Below are 22,263 nucleotides of genomic sequence, written 5' to 3'. Positions count from 1 at the left end.
AGGCAACATCGCACCCTGCTTAGTGTGAGCTCCCGACCATGCACAGTAACCTTCTTCTAGGTCAATTGCTAGCTGGTCGGGGCAGGGAAGGAAGCATTCGACAATCCCGAGGTAACCACGATCGAGAAAATTTGTCATCTTTGTCATGGTCACCATAGATGGTGGAGAAATCCATCGATCTCCTAGTGCACCTCGCCTACTCAAAGGAATAGCCTTGGTGTATTCCTCAATAACACAGTCCTCGCTGGCCTCCAGGATATCGCTTGCCTCAGAAATTTGCTCTCCTTCATTATAGCCACCAAATGGTAGCACCTGAGCTACTTCCTCTTCCTCATCTCCTTCAGCATCAAGAGGAGTAGCTAGAAGAAGAAAAGGAGTGAGGGAGCTTTTGTTTTTTCTTTCTTTTTCTAACAAGAAACTGGGACTAAAAAGCTTAAGTTTAGTGCTCTTTCATCTTTTCCTTACGTAGATGGACATTTAAGCGGATCCCACTCAAGGCTTTGGATAACATGGCTGGCATTCAAGTCAGATGACCATCTCTAAAGTACAGTCTAGAAAATGTTATTGTTTTATGTTTTAATTAGCTATAGATCAGTTAAATCATGTAATAGCTTTCATAATTCAATAAATGTAAGTTACTACGTTAACAAAATTATTCAGACCAATAAATGAATAAAGATATTAATATCATTCTAATTGTGTTAATTATTTTTATTTAGCAAGTTATGAATTTACCATTAAAATGTGTACAAAGGGTCAGCTGGAACCCAAAAGCTGAATAGATCAAAACTGAACTTTTGAAACACAAGTGACCAAGAGTCATAACTCTGCTCAGTCACTTGGGGGGCAACTATACCTGTACAAGGCATAGGTTTATTACAAGCTCGATTACTAAAACAAGGGAAAATATTCATTTTAAAAAGATAACAAAGCACGATTAGTTTGGGATTAAAGGCTACTCGGCCAGCTAGTTGTCTTAAACCAAAATGAAGTATAACCAAGTTTAAAGGTCGCTTGGTCGACCATATTGTATTGGAAAAATTCCCATGGGCCGAACTAAGAAAAAGGTTTCACACGGTCAGAGTCCTTGGCTCTTTGTGCGGATCAGCTTGGTCATTAGTGGCTGGAGCATCAGTGTTTTGGTCAGTCGAAGTTGTGCGATTGGCTGCCTTGAGGTCTTCCTTATCTTTTTAGGCCGTACAATAACTAAGATATGCTTCCTTGGTTTCATTGAGGTTATCAAAGCTCCCGTCCGGGTTGGGCTTCCAGAATTCATAGAAAATCTCCAGGGCGGTCGTCTCCAAATTTTTGACCTCCTTCTGAAGCACTTGCTCTTTTTTTTTACCTGGATTTGACGTCCTCTTCCAAGTTTGTCTTCTCCTGGGTTAACTTGGCAAGAAGAGTCTGGAGAACTTCCCTCTCGTCCTTCAAAGCATTGACCTTGCCGGACAGAGCCTCATCATCCACTTCAAGTTGGGTGGTAGATGACATATCCTGAATCTCTCACTTCAGCTCCCTAACTTGTTTGTTTGCGGCCAAAATTTTCTTATTGACCTCACCTAGCTTCGCCCTTGTTTCCTCAGCCTCCTTTTTGGCTACATCCACCTCTTTCTGCAAGTTGTTGGTGGTGGTTATGGTTCTCAAGTCTGTGGACTTGGCTCCAGAGTAAGTGTAGACCATCTTCAAGTTGAGTTGCATAGAGAAAGGTTAAAACATGCACGGATAAAAGAACGACATAAAAACCAAAGGAAAAATACTTACTCAAGTTGCCTCCTTCAAAAGCCCGCCCATCAGTAGCTCCACAGACATCTCGAATCCTCTGGACAGCTGATCATATACCTCGGGGAGTAATCGGTCTTGCTAATGTTGAATCATCTCTTTACCCTACTTAGTCTCAGGGTTCACTACGATAGAAGTATTTGAGGACTTGGAGCTCTTCTTGACCCGTGGCTCCACGTCCAACACTACCTCCTTTGAAAGGTCGATGACTGACTCGATCGAACTCTTCTCCTAGGGTGGTACCTCATCCACCTTGGGTCATTTGGCCAAAGCTACCTGGCTAGAGCTATCACAAGACCTCTTCTTTACGGCTTGAAACACCTTCTGAGACATATTTGCATATAAATAAAATAAAAAGGTTAAAAGCAAATCCAATATAAGCCAATGCTTATGAAAATTAAATACAAGTTAATGTACCCTACACATAGGCAAGAGCATTCTCCCAAATAAAGAGATATGGAGCATCGTCATTTGAGGAATCTGTTGGATTTTGTGCCCTAAATAAAACCCATTACAATATGATAGTTATCAATTTAAGAGTTTTGAAGTGATTATGTTAACATGTATTTTACATGCTTATGGTTTAATATACATATTTAATATATGCACAAAATCAGTTAAGTCCTGAACATATATTTATTCACAATTATAGTATTGTCAACATAGTGGAATGTGATTGTGATTATATGATTCAAAAGACTAAGTCCCTGTTTTATCAGTGTTTTAGATTTACACTGATGTGATAATCAACGATGAAGTATACTTACACTTGGAGTAAGTGTTATGATCTTTCCAGGACATTAGTAAATATACTAGTTTCGAATGTATGGAGTATGCATTGGACTGGACCGATATTGAACTTGGTCAAGATATTATAAACTTACCATTGTATCTTTCCAAGTTAATATCAGTAGTTGATCTTAGATTAAAAGAATCTAAATCTTGATATGCTTAGGCTCAATCTCAGGAGTGCTATTCATGTTCTTTGATTTATTAGTTAAGCCTACTTTTGGGTCAGGGTGATACGTATATTTTGGGAACATGATAGTATGATTGAGTGGGAGCGCTGAACATAAATATGGAATCTATAGCTTCTATTGGTGTATAGAAGTCAAGTGATGATTCCCTTGTAGCTTAGTTAAATAGAAGTAAATGGATGAGCTCTTGTTTCAGTGACTATATATTAGATCACTAAAACATCATTTACAGGTAGCTAAGTGTTTTAAGGGGCCAAATACATTGAGGGGTGGAAACTGTAAATTTATCCCATCTCGATGTAAATCATCTATATAGAGGATCTTTGATCTTATTAAGATTATAACAATGGTTAAATGAGATAGCATATCTATATCGTGGAATATATAGAATGCTCTACATAAGTGTAACACCCTAACTAGCATAGGCGTATTACGCGATTTTTAAACGTACTGTGCAGCTCGTTGCTAATGAACGAGGTTTATAGAAATCGTGATTAATTTAAATTTTTGCTTTTTAATTAAACTTATAAAATATTTATACAAAAATATTCGGGATCCCGATTACAAAACATTTACAAAAGTTCACTGACTATGGTCGGTATAGATTTCACACCTTTCTCCGTAAAGGTAATGCCGCCAGATCTTCAATGCAAAAACTACCGCGGCCAACTCTAGATCATGAGTCGGGTATCGCTGTTCATAATCCTTTAACTGACGGGAGGCATAAGCGATAACCCGATCGGCTTGCATGAGTACACACCCTAGACCCTATCTAGATGCATCGCAATAAACCACAAATTTCTCGTAGTCTGAAGGCAAAGCTAGCACTGGAGCGGTAATCAATCTCTGGTTCAACTCCTGAAAACTAGCTTCGCACTTGTCTGACCAGACAAACCGCTGATTCTTCTTTGTAAGTTCGGTTAAGGGTGTTGAAATTTTAGAAAACCCTTCCACGAACCTACGATAATACCCAGCTAAACCCAAGAAGCTTCTAATTTCTGTCATTGTCTTCGGTCTCGGCCAATCCCTGACGGATTCTATCTTCCCGGGATCTACCTTGATCCCATCTTTGCTCACAATGTTCCCTAAGAAGGACACCTGAGATAGCCAGAATTCACATTTCTTGAATTTGGCATAAAGCTTGTGTTCCCGAAGCCTTTGCAATACCATCTAAAGATGTAACTCATGCTCCTCTTCTGATTGAGAGTACACAAGGATGTCGTCGATAAACACAATCACACAGATATGGAGGAAATCCTTGAATACTCTATTCATCAAATCCATAAACGCTGCAGGAGCATTGGTTAGTCCAAACGACATAACCAAGAATTCGTAATGTCCATACCTAGTACGGAAAGCTGTCTTCAGAATGTCCTCTTCTCAGATTTTCAACTGATTATAACCCGATCGGAGATCAATCTTGGAAAATACTGTCTTCCCCTGAAGTTGATCAAACATATCATCGATTCTAGGTAGTGGATATTTATTCTTCACTGTTAGCTTGTTTAATTCTTTGTAATCGATACACATCCTCATAGTTCCATCTTTCTTTTTAACGAATAAAACCGGAGCTCCCCAGGGTGACACACTAGGCCGTATAAAACCTATGTCAAACAACCCCTGAAGCTGAATCTTTAATTCCTTAAGTTCAGCTGGAGCCATTCTATACGGAGCCTTGGAAACCGGTTCCACTCCTGGTGCCAGATCTATAACGAAGTCAATCTCCCGCTGAGGTGGTAACCCTGGAAGTTCTTCGGGAAAAACATCTAGAAATTCCCGAACCACCTTGATGTCCTCTGGCCGAATGGTATCTAGTGGTGTCCATCACCACGGCCAAAAACCCTAAATAACCGCCATGCAATAACTCTTTAGCTGACATGGCCGAAATCACCGGGATCCGAGATCCCCGAACTGAACCAACAAACACAAATAGTTCATCACTTTCCGGTTGGAAGATCACCATCTTCCTCTTGCAATCAATACTTGCCGAGTACTTAGATAGGAAATCCATTCCTAAAATAATATCAAAATCTACTAGGCTCATCTCTATCAAGTCAACGATTAACTCTCTACCATCTATTCTGATCGGCATAGACCTAATCCACCATTTGGAGATAACTAACTCTCCGCTAGGTAATAGGGTTCCAAACCCTAATTGATAACTATCATACGGTCTATCCAATTTACTAAAGATTCTGACTGCCACATAAGAATGTGTGGCCCCAGAATCAAACAGCACTGAGTAATACGAGTTATTAACTGAAAGCTGACCTGTTACAACTGAGGGGCTGACATCTGCATCAGCCTGAGTGATGGCGAACACCCTAGCTAGAGTGGGTCTCGCCGGAGCCCTCGGTGCCTCTGATCGGAGCTGGGGACAATCCCTCTTGTAGTGTCCGGGCATGCCACACTGAAAGCATCCCTGACCTTTGCACTCACCCTGATGGTGCCTTTTGCAACTGGGGCACTCAGGATAAGAAAACTGAGTCTCCGCACCACTCTGACGACTACCTCTACTCTAGTTCCCCCGGAACCTCTTGTTCTGACTCGAGCCACCGGATGCAGTGGATGTTCTCCTCTTCTGGTCCATGGCCGAACCACTACCTCCCCTGCTAAAGCCTGATGCAGGAGGGGTAGGAGCCTCGCCACTCGCTGGAGTACTAGCCGACTCTGACATACATCCAACTGCGCCCTCAGCTCGTAGTGCCTTCTCCACCATCTCAGCATAGGTGGTCTTGTGGTCAGTGGTGATCATCAGGTCGTGTTTGATCTTCACATTTAACCCGTCCAGATACTTCTCCTTCTTGCTGAAATAGGTTGGCACTATTCCCAAGGCTAACCTCGCCAACCAATCGAACTAGGTAGTATACTCTGTCACGCTCATGTTTTCCCGCTGGGTCAGGTGGGTGAACTCTTTCCTCTTGGTACTTCTGATTGCCTCATTATAATACTTCGCGTTGAAGAGTTCCTGGAACCTTTCCCAGGTCATGGTGGTGACATCATGAATCTGAGACACCATGTCCCACCAGACTAGAGCATCTTCTTGGAACTGGAAAGTGGCACAGACCACCCTATCATTCCCGATGACACCCACAAAATTCAAAATCTTGGTTATCACCGTTAGCCATTGCTCGGCTTTCATGACATCTGGACCTCCCAGAAAAACCGGAGGTGCTTGTTTCCCGAACCTTTCATACAAGGGTTCCATTCTGTTTGCCGCTATTACAATTTCGGCTTGAGCAGCAAGGGCGGGTGCCACAGGAACTTCTGGCACAGGCACTGCAGGAGCACCCTGCTACCTCAATCTCTGTATCTCCAGATCTTGTTCCTCTATCCTAGCTTGCATTTCAGCAAACCTAGTCTCCCAATTCTGGGCTTCTTGCTCGGCTTGGGCAGCCTGTGGCGAGTTATCATCACCCCGACCATGAGCCCTGCCCCTGAGACCTCTACCACGGCCCCTAGCATGCGGGGGAAACTGGGCTCCGTGACCGTGATTCGACCCTACTGAGTTGCCCTGGCTCATGGTATTCTGCCTGGCGTCCATCTAGTCGGAACTGCCTGCGAAACCAAGAGTTGGCACATCAGGTCAAGATCAAAGAGAGCTTACTAATGCCGCTTAATTTGGAAATTAAAAACAAAACATGCGCCTATTGTACTATCAGGCTACTAACATGCTTCCTATCAGGCTTTTCTTATTTCAAAATAACTAATAAACTACTAAAGCAATAAAAGCTTACTGAACCGTAGAACGAGCTAACTACTGATGATGATTGTACATGTCGTGACGATCTTCGGAAGACAACCTGGCGGCTCTGATACAAAATTGTAACACCCTAACTAGCATAGGCGTATTACGTGATTTTTAAACGTACTGTGGAGCTCGTTGCTAATCAACGAGGTTTATGGAAATCGTGATTAATTAAAATTTTTTCTTTTTAATTAAACTTATAAAATATTTATACAAAAATACTCGGGATCCCGATTACAAAACATTTACAAAAGTTCACTGACTATACAAAATACTTGTCGCCTAGCGACTAATTACAAAAATAGCCTTGCTGTCCCGAGGATCGTACGCTCCAGGCCTAACTGCCCCAACATGTACAATCTTCACTAGCTCGCTCTCACGGTCCTTCAGCCTTAGCCTTGCCCTTACCTACACATAAACATAGCACTGTGTGTAACACCCTAACTAGCATAGGCGTATTACGTGATTTTTAAACATACTGTGCAGCTCGTTGCTAATCAACGAGGTTTATGGAAAACGTGATTAATTAAAATTTTTGCTTTATAATTAAACTTGTAAAATATTTATACAAAAGACTCGGGATCCCGATTACAAAATCATTTACAAAAGTTTACTGTTTATACAAAATACTTGTCGCCTAGCGACTAATTACAAAAATATCCTCGCTGTCCCGATGATCGTACGCTCCAGGCCTAACCGCCCCGACATGTACAATATTCATAGGCTCGTTCACGGTCCATCAGCTTTAGCCTTGCCTTTACCTACACATAAACATAGCACTGTGAGTTGACAGACTCAGTAAGAAAAGCATAATGATACTCATACATAAATCCCGGTCATGGTCAGACGCCCATACCCCTGACCATAACCCTAACTGCCGTGTCCAACACGATACTGAGTCCCCCTAACTGCCGTGTCCGACACGGTACTGAGTTCTGAACGTTCATAGGGACGGTACTATCGACAAGTAACAGCCTGATCGGTCGAACCGGTCATACTTCGGCTGCTGGTCATACTCCAGCCTGTACCGACGTGTTACAGTATCAGCCTAATCGGTCGAACCGGTCATACTCCTGCTGCTGGTCATACTCCAGCCTGTACCGACGTGATACGTCAAATAGTACGGAACCACCAACCTAAGTATCAGCCTAATCTGTCGAACCGGTCATACTCTGGCTGCTGGTCATACTCCAGCCTGTACCGACGTGACACAGTTGGATGGTTCAAAGCCAACATACATAACTAATGTAATCTAACAGGCTTCCTACATGCACGCTAAACATGTAATCTACATATGCATACTGTTATACTAATCTTACCTGGATTTCGAATTCAGGTGTCTTGGGTCCAACCCGATTTGGAACTATCTGCGTGGCGAATTACAGGCTCCTAAACCATACAAATCACAACACTATAAGTGATACGCTAAATCACTTCCCGGGGACTTAAACTAGGAACTAAAAGTTTCCCTATCGATAAAAAGCATGGAAATACCCCAAATAACATAAAAATGAGGAAACTAGGGTTTCTGAAATTTCCCCAACCACAATTCCGATTCTGGGAATTTTCGAAGCCCATCCGGAATTCCGGATGCACAACCGGAATTCCGGTTCCTCGCAGGCAGAAATTCAAAAATACATATCTCAAACAAAACAAATCCAATTAACGTCAAACCTTCCAGACCTGATCTAAACATCCTATAGAACAATTCTAAAGCATCAACACAGCCCAGAAAGTACAGAAATGAAAATCACCATTAAAGCCCAAGCTTTGAGTTCCAAACTCAAACTTGGTTAATATCATCTAACATGCATCCAAACCATGATTCAAACTCATAACCAAGCATAATAACACTACAGAAAACTAACCCTAATTCATGCAACAACTACAGCAACAATTCACTCAATTTCTCTTTGAAAACTCAAGCTTTTTAACAAGAAATCTATCCAACTAGAGCAAGAATAACTAGCATGCAATTCAACCTAATTAAACATACTTAAATCAACATTTAAAACATGGAAACAACAACAACAATTAACAGCAGCAAGATCATCAAAATCATCCATGCATTTACTCATTTCTCATTAAAAATTCAAGAAAGCTTAAAAGAAAGCTAAAGGAAACCTACCAACAACTTATGATCACCAATTTAGATTGAAACTAGCTTGAAATCCCAAGAAAATGGCCAGCCTCTTGCTGCTCCAAGAGGGCCGAAATAGAGAGAGAGTTGAGAGAAAAAGATGGTTTTCCTTTGAATTTTTTTTCTAACTTTCTAATTTTTTAAAACTTTGAAAAAAGAAGGTAAGGAAATCAATATATTCATTCAGCCAACAAAATAAATTAAAACACATAATAACTTATTTTCTAGGTCCACTGAAGGACAAAATATCATTGGGGCAAAAAGACCATTTTGCCCTTCCACATTAAAATAACATAAATAACACTAAAGGAGTAATTTTGGGAAATTCTAAATTCCCGGCCATTCCCGACATTCCCAATGTCTAATAAACCGTCCCAAACTACTAACATACTAAGTTGTGATTTTACTGAGCCAAACACCGAGTTCCAAAATACCGGGCACCAGAAATGCAAAATTATGAAAACTACTAAATGACATAAAAATGCATCTCTGAATTCAATAATAACAGTATAATAATTATTTAAATAGCTATAAATAATTTTCATAAATAAACATGATTAACTGCTAATTTCCAAATTAAACTAAGCGGTCTTTACACTGTGAGTCGACAGACTCAGTAAGAAAAGCATTATCAAATATCATACATAAATCCCGAGTTATGATCAGATGCCCATACCCCTGACCATAATCCTAACTGCCGTGTCCCACACGATACTGAGTCCTGAACGTTCATAAGACGGTACTATTGACAAGTAACAGCCTATACTCGGGACACTGGTCATACTCCAGCTGCTAGTCATACTATAACCTGTACCGATGTGTTACAGTATCAGCCTATACTCGATTACCTTTGGTCATACTCACTCGCTAGTCATACTCTAGCACAATGTCGATGTGATACGTCAAATAGTACAGAACCACCAACCCTAGTATCAGCCTATACTCGGTACACTGGTCATACTCCAGCTGATAGTCCTACTCTAGCCTGTACCGATGTGATACAGTGTCAGCCTATACTCGGTACACTGGTCATACTCCAGCTGCTAGTCATACTCTTGCCTGTAACGATGTGACACAGTCGGATGGTTCGAAGCCAACATACATAACTAATGTAATCTAACAGGCTTCCTACATGCACGCTAAACATGTAATATATATGCATACTGTTATACTAATCTTACCTCAATTCTGAATTCAGGTGTGCCGGTCAACCTAACTGGAACGAACTGCGCGGCGGTGTACAGGCTCCTAAACCATAACAATAACAACACTATAAGTGATACGCTAAATCACTTCCCGGGGACTTAAACTAGGAACTAAAAGTTTCCCTATCGATAAAAAGCATGGCAATACCCCAAAAAACATAAAAACGAGGAAATCTAGGGTTCCTAAAAATTTCCCAACCGGCAAACCGGTTGCACAACCGGAATTCCGGTTCTGGAAATTTCTTAACCCCATCCGGAATTCCGGATGCACAATCGAAATTCCTATTCCTCGCAGGAAACTTTCAAAAATTCACACATTGCTCAAATCAAATCCAATTCTCCCCAAACCTTCCAGACCTGTTTTAAATACCCTAGAGAACAAATCCAAAGCACTAAAACAGCCCAGAATACACAGATACTTAAAATGCCATTAAAGCTCCAAGCTTTGAGTTTCAAACTCAAACTTGGTTAAACAACATTATCAAGCATTCAAATTAGTCCAAAACTACTTAAACATGCATACTAAAGCTGCAGAAAACAACCACAAACTCATGCAACAATCACAGCAACAAATTTCTCAACCTTCACTTTGAAAACTAAACTTTTGAGCTAAAAATTCCACAACTCTAAACAACCTAACTATCATGCATCACAAGCAACTTAATTAACCTCAACTAATCATGCTTAAACCTCTGCAAACAACAACAAAATCACAGCAACAACAACAACATAAACTAAGCATGCAAACCAATTATTTTCATAAAAATTAAAGAAACTAAAAGAAGAGAAGCTAGATAAGGATTACCACTACTAGAATTACTATGAACTTGAGAAAAACACTTGAATTTAGCAAGGAATCACAGCCCTAGCAGTCCCCCAATCTTGGCCGAAAAGAGAAAGAGAAAGAGCTTGAGAATTTTCTAATTTTTTCTAAGTTTGGAAAATGAAAATAAATGCAACATAAACCTTTTATTTCAGCCTACATAACCATCAAATAACATTTAAATTTCCAATTTCTAAGTCCACTAAAGGACAAAACATAAATGGGGCAAAATGACCATTTTGCCCCTTCACACAAAAATAACATAAAGAGCAATAAAGGGGTATTTTGGGAAATTCTAAATTCCCGACCAATCCCGACATTCCCAATGTCTAAAAAACCGTCCCACAAAACTAAAATACTAAGTTGTGATTTTACTGAGCCAAACACCGAGTTCCATGTTACAGGGCACCGGAAATGCAAAATTATGAAAATCACTATGTGACATAAAATGCATTTCAGAATTCAAATAATAACAGTATAAATAATTATTTAAATATCTATAAATAATTTTCATAATTAAACATGATTAACTGCTAATTTCCAAATTAAACTAAGCGGTCTTTACAATAAGTCTGAGAGTGTAATTCCAAGTTCTAAGAGTGGATTCAACAAGAAAATAATAAGTTAGGGATTTACTTGGTAAATTCGGTTCAACTTATTGGAAGCTCAGCAATATAGATCCATGGTCCCCATTCTAGTTGAGACCATACTGTTTGTAAGACGCAATAATTGATTTATGATTAATCAATTATAATTCTAAAAGTTAGACTATGTCTAATTTGTGAATTTTCACTAAGCAGTGATGAAATTGTAAAGAAAAGAGATTCTAGGTTTATTTATTAATTAAGAGACTCTATATGTCTAAATTAATAATTATATTAAATGACAATATTATTTAATAATCTATTTTAGTTATTAAATAATTAGTTTTGGCATTTAAATGGTTAGAATTGGAAAATTGACATTTTTAGGAAAATAGAAATAAAATTGTGGAAACTGCAAAATCCAAGTGAGGCCCAGCACACCTTTGGCCAACCACTTGCTTGTGTTTCCCAATTATTATTCTCGATTTTTTAATTGCCAAGTAATTACTAACCTAAACCTAGCAGCTATCTATTAAAGGAAAGTGGTGGATCACTCCAAATAAGGCAGTTAATCAATTACTCAGTAATTGAGGAAACTATTTTTTTGGAAAGTTGAGCTTCCCTTTTCCCTTTTCCCTTTGCCATGGTTAACGTGTTGACAGATCCAATGATCTGATTTTAACCCATATTGTCAATAGGTCAAGTAAATAATCTGTAACAGGTAAATTTTACATTCTTCTTTCATTTGTGTATGACCTAGTAACATGATAGGGTCCATCCAAATCTATGTGCCTGTGTGAGCCTATATGTTTATTTTATTATAGATGCATATAGGTTGTTGCTAAATAAAATGTCACACCCTGATAGATTTTATTTAGGTCCATTTAGTTTTTGGACCTATTCAATTAATAACAGTTATTCATGTTAAGGTTAAATTCCTCTCTTTTGGGCCTTGTGTGAGAGATGGGGGCCAATAGAAGTGGGTACGACATACTGAACCCAGCTCCCCCTCACATGCACTACCCCAATTGTGAAGGCCTATTTGCCTCATTTGAATAACTGTACTAGGTTAATTAAATTAGTTTAACCTAATAAAATTGATTAGCAACATAATTAACTTTTAAACTATATGAAATTTATTTTTATTTTAATATTTTAAAGTTAATTTTAAGAAAAACACTCTTACTTTAAGATATTATTTCTAGATAAACTATTTGTATTTTTCTTGTATTTAATTTAATAAAGAATTTTAACTAACTAGATTCTTTCTGAAACTTACTTTTATTATTTCATTAAATATTCCTATTTAAGTTATAAATTAGTTATTACTAATTTTCCTTATTCACTTAAATTTGAATATCTTTTGAATTTAATATTAAGTTGAGGAATTCTAGATATTGGTTATTGAAAATTCTTAAGATATTTTTTTTAACTTGTTTTTAAAACTTAAAATGGAAAATTCTTAAATTAGGTAGTTACTTAAATCAGATATTTTCTAAATCTTGAAAAGATACTTAGTTAAATTAAGATATTTTCTAGATAGTTATTTCTATACTAGTTATTATTTCTAATATTAAAATAGGAAAATATCATTGATTGCGAAATTAATTGTTTAATAATTAAATTTTGGTACAATTCAAGTTAAGGATATTTTTCCTAGTATTAAACTAGAAATTAATAATTAAGTCTTCTCTATACTTAGTTATTTATTTCTTGAATTTAATACATTTAATTAAATTGAAAATTAAATATCTAAGTTGATTTTCATAATGATACTTAAATATTGTTATTTTCATGATATTTAATTAAATAGAAATTATTTTAAGTTGGTTATTTTTATAACAACTTAAATTTAAATAATTTTCAAAATATATTTTATTTTATTAATCAACATTTTTGAAATTGCATTTGATTATGCAAGATGATTTTGAATTTATCTTGAAAAATAGATTAAAGTTGTAAATTAATTATTTATTTAATTTATTTTTGAATCAACTTAAATCAATGATTTTTTCATTTAATGAATAATAAAGGAACTAAAATATATTATTATTAGAAATTGAATTAATTAGTCAAAGAAAATCTAGATAGGTAGTATTCTTGCTTGAAGTATTTTTTCTAGTTTAGATTAATTTATTTTTTAATGTATTTCAAAAATTGTATAATTTTACACTTTAATTTTTCAAAATACAATATATATTTATAGAAAATTTAAATTTGAGTTGCAAATTAATTTAAATTAATACAACTTAAATTAAGTAATTTTCTTAATATTTATTGGAAAATTAATACTAAGATGGAAATAATTCATTTCATTTTCTTAACCATCTAAGTTTAATTTTACAAATATTAAATTAAATTTTATTTAGAATTTTATTCTAAATTCAAAATTTAATTAAATAAATATATATATATTTAAAATAAATAAATAATAGAAGAAAATACATTTTAAATAATGAGCTTTATTATTGTTAAGATATTCGATCTCCATTGTTGGTTTTACATAGCTATTGTTTTAGTGAGTAATCCTCTCTAATGGAGGAATATTCATTAGCAAGTTAGCACCGTTTAATCTTGAAAGATAAGTATATTTGTAAGTTTTTGATATTAGTTTTGATCACCCTAATTGTGGCGACTGTATAAGACTTACAAATGTATGAAACAATGGTGGAAGCTCATGAAATAGGAATGACCTTGACTCTCGCCTAAACGGGACAGCGTCGGATTCTCTTTTCGATCGAATAAAAGGTTGCTAGAATGTTTATCATTTTAGATGAGCTGACAACTCTATTCAATGGATGATAGCTTTGACTCTCGCCTAAACGGGACACTGATATCAGTTTGTTGAAAACCTTGGAAATTATTTAGGATTGTATTTTTTTAGTATTTTCTCTAGTCATTCCTACTTGCTATGTGCTAATAATTTCTGAATAAGATTTTGTGTCAAACCATAATTGATTCCTATTTATTATTTTGTAGTATCCTACATTGCCATGTCAAATCCCATGTTGTCACTGTTGACTGAAAATAAGCTAAATGGATCTAACTTCCCTAAATGGAGAGAGAACATTAATATTGCTCTCATAGGTGAAAGTGCCCTGTTTGTGTTGACTGAGCCGTCTCCTGAACAACCAGGTGACAATGCAACCAAGGCTGTTAAAGAGAAGTTCGAGCATTGGCAGAGTGCTAACAACAAAGCTCGATACTTCACGCTTTCCAGCATGGTTGACACCTGGAAAACAAGGTTTGCTAACACTGTCACGGCTGCAGAAATCATGACGCAGTTAACTAAGCTATTCGGTATGGCATCTATCGAGTCTCGCTTTGACGCGACTAAGAAATTTATCAATGCACGGATGGAACCCCATCAGAATGTGCGTGATCACCTTCTCCAAATGGCAAGTTATTTCCAGGAAGCCCAGAATCATGGTGCTGAAATGGATCAGACTACTCAAGTGAGTCTCATCTTGAATAGTTTGACTCCAGATTTTCTGCCCTATACATCAAATTATGTCATGAACAAGAAGGAACAATACTTTCACACGTTAGTCAATGACCTTCAGACATATGAAAATTTGATTGGAGGACCCAAGAAGAAAGGGAGTAAACCTCAGACTTCTAAAAATGGTAATAGGACGAATAATCCTAAGGCACACGTTGCCTCTACTTCCGAACCCAAGAATATGAAGAAGTGGAAAAATACCAAGAAGCAAGCTCAAGCTATGAAAATAGCTAAGAACAAAAGGGCTGCAGCTTCTGGTGATACACCAAAAGGGAAGTGTTTCTACTACAATGAAAAAGGCCATTGGAAACCCCAATGTCCTAAGCTTCTGGCAAAGAAACAAGGTATTTCTTTCTATAAACTGATGAGTTTTAGTGAATTATTATCCATTTGGATTATTAATTCTGAACTACTAACCTTGTTTATTTTTCTTCTTACAGTTCAAGCTTCTTAAACTCAAGTGTTGCCATAGCGAGTTGGATTTGAAAGCTGGATAATGGGATGGAGTTCGTCAAAGATAAAGAAGAAGCTCATTTATTTACTTTTGAATTAATTGTTAAAATTTTAAAAACAATTTGGATTTCAAGTTTGGGATTTTATTCCCTGTTCTTTTCTCATAATGTTGCAAACATTTTTTTTAATTCATAATAAAGTTTTTTTTTATCATATAAATTGCAATTTATGAGTTGAGCTTCATTACTTTATCTTATAAATCAATTACCAATTATTATATTCATTATGTTTGTATGTGTATGTGTTTTTATTATCGATACAAATTCTATAGTTATTTAAACTCTTTACAGAGTTATTACTACATAAACACTATAAATTATTTCTATGTTTATGAATAATTGTTAATTCTAAAACAATTATTAAGAATTTTTTTAATAAAAAGATCTTTTGATCTGATAGGGGTGGAGAAAAAGTTAAGAATAATATGTAGTTCAACGATCTTTTATATCTAATGAACTTCTGATTATATTAAACTCCACATAATCTCTATAACACTTAGAGAATCATGATCTCTACAACCTTTAGGGGTGGATCATAATCTCTATATACTTAGGGGTGGACTTTATTCCACAACACTCTTTATGACACATAATTTTAAACATGGAAGTAATATAATAAATTAGCTATTATCAGAATAAATCCTTGATCTTGATTATATGTTCCAATTTAGATTCACTTTTGTGATACCAATAAAGTTCTTTGATAATGTATCACACTACCTTAACTGAGTGGGAGAATATTAAAATTCTTTACCCATTCTCATTTGGTTGGCACTTGTGATAGGAACTTAAGAACACCTCTGATAAAACAAATCTAACCATTCATGTGGACAGAAATAAATTATTAGAATTATGAGGATAAGATAGAAGAATTCTTGCATAGTCTATTCGCATGACTTGAGTCAAAATTTCTAATCTTCATAACATTTTATGGTATCGTAATTTGATTGCTTAATCTCTAGCAAGTATTTTACACTTCAAATACTAGACTGCTATGTTGATGACCTAGTCTTAAAGAAACTTACAGTTTCAGACTAAGACAATAAGTCACAATAAGATATCCCTCAAAACAATAATAAGAGGTTAAAAGTTTTTTTTAACCAGACATCAGCTATTGAGTGGGAGCCATCTGAGATGTAATCAAATAAGGAACATTAGGGGACAATCAAGAAAGATTTATGAAAGTGACCTATATGTTAGATATTAAGGAACTATACATTAGTAATCCTAATATCCACACCAACTCTTTAAGAATTTGAGATGGTGGTTACTCTGGGGGTGGAGGAGTTATTCTAGAAGAGTGTAAAAACCCATCTATAATAATTCAAACTCCATCAGAGAAGATATACATAACTTTGTAAATTCGAAATTACCAAAAAGTTATTCTACTAAAGAAAATACTACACTGCATTATCTCAGTTCCAAATTTTAAAATTTGAGAGATATGTCTTCTGTTTGTTCAGATGTACTTAATAAGCAGTAAGGATTTTAGTATCCCTTGATGAGTAAAGCATATAGTTAAAGATGTTTCATAATGTTTGATGAACCTGGTTCCAAAAGTTTGGGTGGCTTCAAATATACTACACTTGATCTGTAGATCAAGACAAAAGATTGATTGTAATGCACAACTTGTTTTATGTTAGTGCAAGTGGGAGTTTGTTGGGTTTTGTGCCCTAAATAAAATCCATTAAAATCTGATTGTGATAAATTTAAGAGTTTTGAAGTGATTATGTTAACATGTATTTTACATGCTTATGGTTTAATATACATATTTAATATATGCACAAAATCAGTTAAGTCCAGAATATATATTTATTCACAACTACAGTATTGTCAACACAGTGGAATGTGATTGTGATTATACGATTCAAAAGACTAAGTCCCTGTTTCATTAGTGTTTTGGATTTACACTGATGTGATAATCAGCGATGAAGTATACTTACACTTGGAGTAAGTGTTATGTTCTATCCAGGACATTAGTAAAGTATACTAGTTTCGAATGTATGGAGTATGCATTGGACTGGACCGATATTGAACTTGGTCAAGATATTATAAACTTACCGTTGTATCTTTCCAAGTCAATATTAGTAGTTGATCTTAGATTAAAAGAATCTAAATCCTGATATGCTTAGGCTTAATCTCAGGAGTGCTATTCATGTTCTTTGATTTATTAGTTAAGCCTACTTTTGGGTAAGGGTGATACGTATATTTTTGGAACATGATAGTATGATTGAGTGGGAACGCTGAACATAAATATGGAATTTATAGCTTCTACTGGTGTATAGAAGTCAAGTGATGATTCCCTTCGAGCTTAGTTAAATAGAAGTAAATGGATGAGCTTTTGTTTCAGTGACTATATACTAAAACATCATTTACAGGTAGCTAAGTGTTTTAAGGGGCCAAGTACATTGAGGGGTGGAAACAGTAAATTTATCCCATCTCGATGTAAATCATCTACATAGAGGATCTTTGATCACATTAAGATTATAACAATGGTTAAATGAGATAGCATAACTATATCGTGGAACATATAGAATGCTCTATATAAGTCTGAGAGTGCAATTCCAAGTTCTAAGAGTGGATTCAACAAGGAATTAATAAGTTAGGGATTTACTTGGTAAATTCGGTTCAACTTATTGGAAGCTCAACAATATATATCCATGGTCCCCATTTTAGTTGAGACCATACTTTTTGTAGGCCTCAATAATTGATTTATGATTAATTAATTATAATTCTAAAAGTTAGACTATGTCTAGTTTGTGAATTTTCACTAAACAGGGATGAAATTGTAAAGAAAAGAGATTCTAGGTTTATTTATTAATTAAGAGACTTTATACGTCTAAATTAGACCCTTTTAGGGTCTTCCTTGTTCCTAATAGATCGCTCAATAGGTATTTTTCTTTTCAGAGGGGCCTTCCTGTTATTCTTCTTGCTCGGAGCTTCCTAGTCAGGCAAAGTCTCTTCGGATGCCACAACCTTTGGCAGAAAATCGGCTAGAAATAGCTTGTACTTGACGAAATTAGCCTCAGTGGCCAAGAGGGAGATGTTTCGTTCAGTAGGAGAAAGTTGAAGATCTTTTGCGCCCTCTTCCTGAGCTCCAGTGTGAACGATGGGTCGCAGTAGGATGGCACTTGCTGAAAGCTAGTGTGGTCGGTGTCCATCCCCTTGACGAAATAATACACATCAACAAAGCCTCCTATCTACGTCACTTCAGTGGTCGTGGTGCCTCTCAACAATTTCTTCTCAATCTGAGACAAATAGAAAACCCGGACCTATTCTGCTTGGGGCTTGACTTTCGATCAAAAAGACAATTGGTATAGTGGGGGACGACTCACCCCATCCTTGTGAGGCGTAGAGTATGAACAGGGCAGACAAATATTTGAGGCCCATGTGGGTGAACTGGGTTGGACTTATGTGATAGTAGTTCGCAATCTTCTTAAAATATGGGAGCAAAGGCAACATCGCACCCTGCTTAGTGTGAGCTCCCGACCATGCACAGTAACCTTCTTCTAGGTCAATCGCTAGCTGGTCGGGGGAGGGAAGGAAGCATTCGACAATCCCGAGGTAACCACGATCGAGAAAATTTGTCATCTTTGTCATGGTCACGATATATGGTGGAGAAATCCATCGATCTCTTAGTGCACCTCGCCTACTCAAAGAAATAGCCTTGGTGTATTCCTGAATAACATAGTCCTCGCTGACCTCTAGGATGTCGCTTGCCTCAGAAATTTTCTCTCCTTCATTATAGCCACCAAGTGGTAGCACCTGAGCTACTCCCTCTTCCTCATCTCCTTCAGCATCAAGAGGAGTAGCAGGATAAACCTCGCCTTGGTCCTCCACCTCTTGGACTTCAACGTACCCAGCAATATCCCTCTCTTCAATAGCAGGTTGGGCCTATTCTGTCCTAGGCAAGGTGGCAAGGCGAGCAATGTGTGGGTCAGATAGTGGAGATTACCGTACAGTCTATTTGGTTTGCGCCATCATATTATGCTTAGACAGAGTTTTATCAAACATGTGCCTAGCTATAGTCACGGCAAAAGTGGCCACAGGCTTATCCACAACAGCAGGGTTTGGGCGGCCCTCGGGCAGAGTATCGACTACATCTAAGCAGACTATGTACATCCAGTGGGACAGAAGATAACGTCTCCACCCTTTCCTATGTTCCCAAATGAAACGATCATATCCCTGACCTTTAATTTGGTGAGGATAGAAGTGATGTTGCACCTCGGGTTCTGGGGAAGGTGTGTGTTCACTGCTTACTTCCCAGTCTTCAAAGCTAGAGTTAGAAAGATTGTCACTGGACAAAGATGGGATAGCACAGAGACGAAGATTATCCTCTTATAGAAGTTGAAGCAGATCCTGGTCGATACGGTGGTTGCCTCCCCAAAACTCACCAGGGTTCATCTACAAAAGGTAGGAGACAAAAAATGAGAATTGGTCGGAGAAATGAATGAAAAACAGGTTAAATGTACCGATAGAGGAATCAAAAGTAGAAATTTCACTTAGAAATAGAATTTTCAACCCAGAATTTGAAAACTTTGAATTGGGGTTTGATTTTCACTAAACCCCTAATGGATAGTGAAAATGGATATTGTAAGGTTAAAATCAAAGCGCAGTTAAAATCAGACGTCGTGGCTAAGCACAATCAAGATTTCAAAACTTTGAACCTAAGATTTCTATGGTTATCCTAGAACAGTTAAGATTCATTGTTAGAAACCTAGAAAATTAAGCATACAAACATGTAAAAAAAGAAATAAAGAACTTACTCACTGGTTTGAAGCTCCTTGCTCTGCTTGAATGATGTTGTCGAGAGTTTCTTAGGAATCCTTCGCAGAATTGGAGAGAAAAATTCGCCTAAGAGTTTCTTGCTCTGGTTCTTTAAGAATGAAATTGGCTAAAAGGATAACTAGAGGTTTTCAATCTTATTTATAAGCAGTTCAAAAAGGGAAAATTATCATTTCAAAAATTTAAAATCCTCGAATTCCCCGTAAAAGTATACATTATGTACTCATTACAAGCAGAGTAACCATCAGCATGCGCAGATATAACCCGTGATTGAGGCAAGACTGTCACTACGCATTAATTATTTGAAATTGAAAAAACCCCTGGTATGGGTCACATCGGTTCTTCATTCAATACCTAGGACATGCGTCACCCATCCAGACAAGACTCCAGGTTGAGTGACGTCCACGTGCGACTATGAAGGTCCCGCGAAGACTTGGGGGCAAATGTTATCCTGTTTTTTGCACATTGATGTGACGATAAGATCAAATGACATGTGTCCTATATTTCTTATACCTTAGTGGAGGGAAATGTCCCTAGCAGCCTGCACCTGCTAGTTAGCATCTATAATAGTCAGTTATTTGAGCAGGGTTGTTGAGAAGACATCCGACCAGGTAGAAGCGTGTTTGTGTCGAGAAACTTTCCAAAGATAGAAACTTTAGAGAATAATCTCATTGTGTCCAAACACAAAGAGGATCCCTATAATCATGGGATTGAGTCAGAGGAAAATGGCAACATATTCTAGTTTCCTATTTCATATATTGTAATTATAGAAACATTGTAATTTCCTATTTTGTGCATTGTAAGCGAAAGGGAAACCATCCCTCATGTATTAAGCCCCTATATATAGTGACCTAGCCTCACTATGAAAGGGATGGAAAGAATGGCCTCATAGGGATATACTAGAGAGAAAAGAGTGATCGTACAGAGAAACTGTTGGGTTTTATGCCCTACATAAAACTCATTTCAATATAATCAGATTTACTTATTAATATAGATCAGAAATAACATTTAATGTTGCATGGTTCACATGATTTGTTTCATGATTATATGTACATAATGTATGAATTCATCTGAAACCCTTTTCACATACTTGATCCTGTTTATTGTGCTGTCAACACATTGGAAAGTAAACATGACTATGTGAATAAAGATTCCTAGATTTATCAGACACAGGGTTTTACTGATATGATAATCTACAACAGAGTTTACTTGCATTTGGAGAAGTGCTATGTTCTTTCCAGAGCATTGGTTAAAGTAAAGCTTAGGTTGGATGCATGGAGTATGCATCAGAAGGGACCGATATTGAACTTTGACTTAGATTTATTAAACTTACCGTAATATCTATTCAAGTCAATATCGCTTAGTTGATCCTAGATCAAACGATCTTAATCCTGTTATGATTAGGCTCAATCTCAAGAGGCTATTCGTGTTCTTTGATTTGTTAGTTAAGCCTACGTTTAGGTCAGGGTGATACGTACATTTTGGGAACACGGTAGTGCAATTGAGTGGGAGCGCTAACATAAACATGGAATCTATAGCTTCTATCTGGCGAATAGTAAGCAAAGGATGATCTCCTTCGAGCTTGACCAAACGAAAATAAATGGTGGAGATGTCATTTCACATAAGCTGAAATATCATTTATACAGGGTTAAGTGTTTTAAGGATTAAATACATTGTAGGGTGTAACGGTAATCTAATCCCTTTACAGTGTAGATCATTCATATAGAGGATCACTGATCAAATTAGGATTATAACAATGGATAACTAATGATGTGTCTATATGGTGGAACATAGTGAGCATTCTATATTCTGAGAGTGCGATTCTAAGTTCTATGCGTGGATTCAACGAAGAATTAATAAGTCAGTGAATTTAGGTTATAAATTCTTGATCTGCTTATTGGAAGCTCGGTTATATAGACCCATGGTCCCCCCACTAGTTGAGATAATATTGGTTGTAAGACTCATATAATTGGTTTTGATTGATCAATTATAATTCTCAATTTAGACTATGTCTATTTGTGAATTTTTCACTAAGTAAGGGCGAAATTGTAAAGAAAGAGTTTTAGGGGCATATTTGTTAATTATGATACTTTGTATGGTTCAATTAATAAATATGATAAATGACAATATTATTTAATAATTATTTATAGTTATTAAATAGTTAGAATTGACATTTTAATGGTTGAATTAGAAAATTGGCGTTTTTGA

This window comes from Cannabis sativa, chromosome 2 (assembly GCF_029168945.1).
Source record: "Cannabis sativa cultivar Pink pepper isolate KNU-18-1 chromosome 2, ASM2916894v1, whole genome shotgun sequence".
Lineage (NCBI taxonomy): Eukaryota > Viridiplantae > Streptophyta > Magnoliopsida > Rosales > Cannabaceae > Cannabis > Cannabis sativa.
This window is presented reverse-complemented; position numbering follows the sequence as displayed.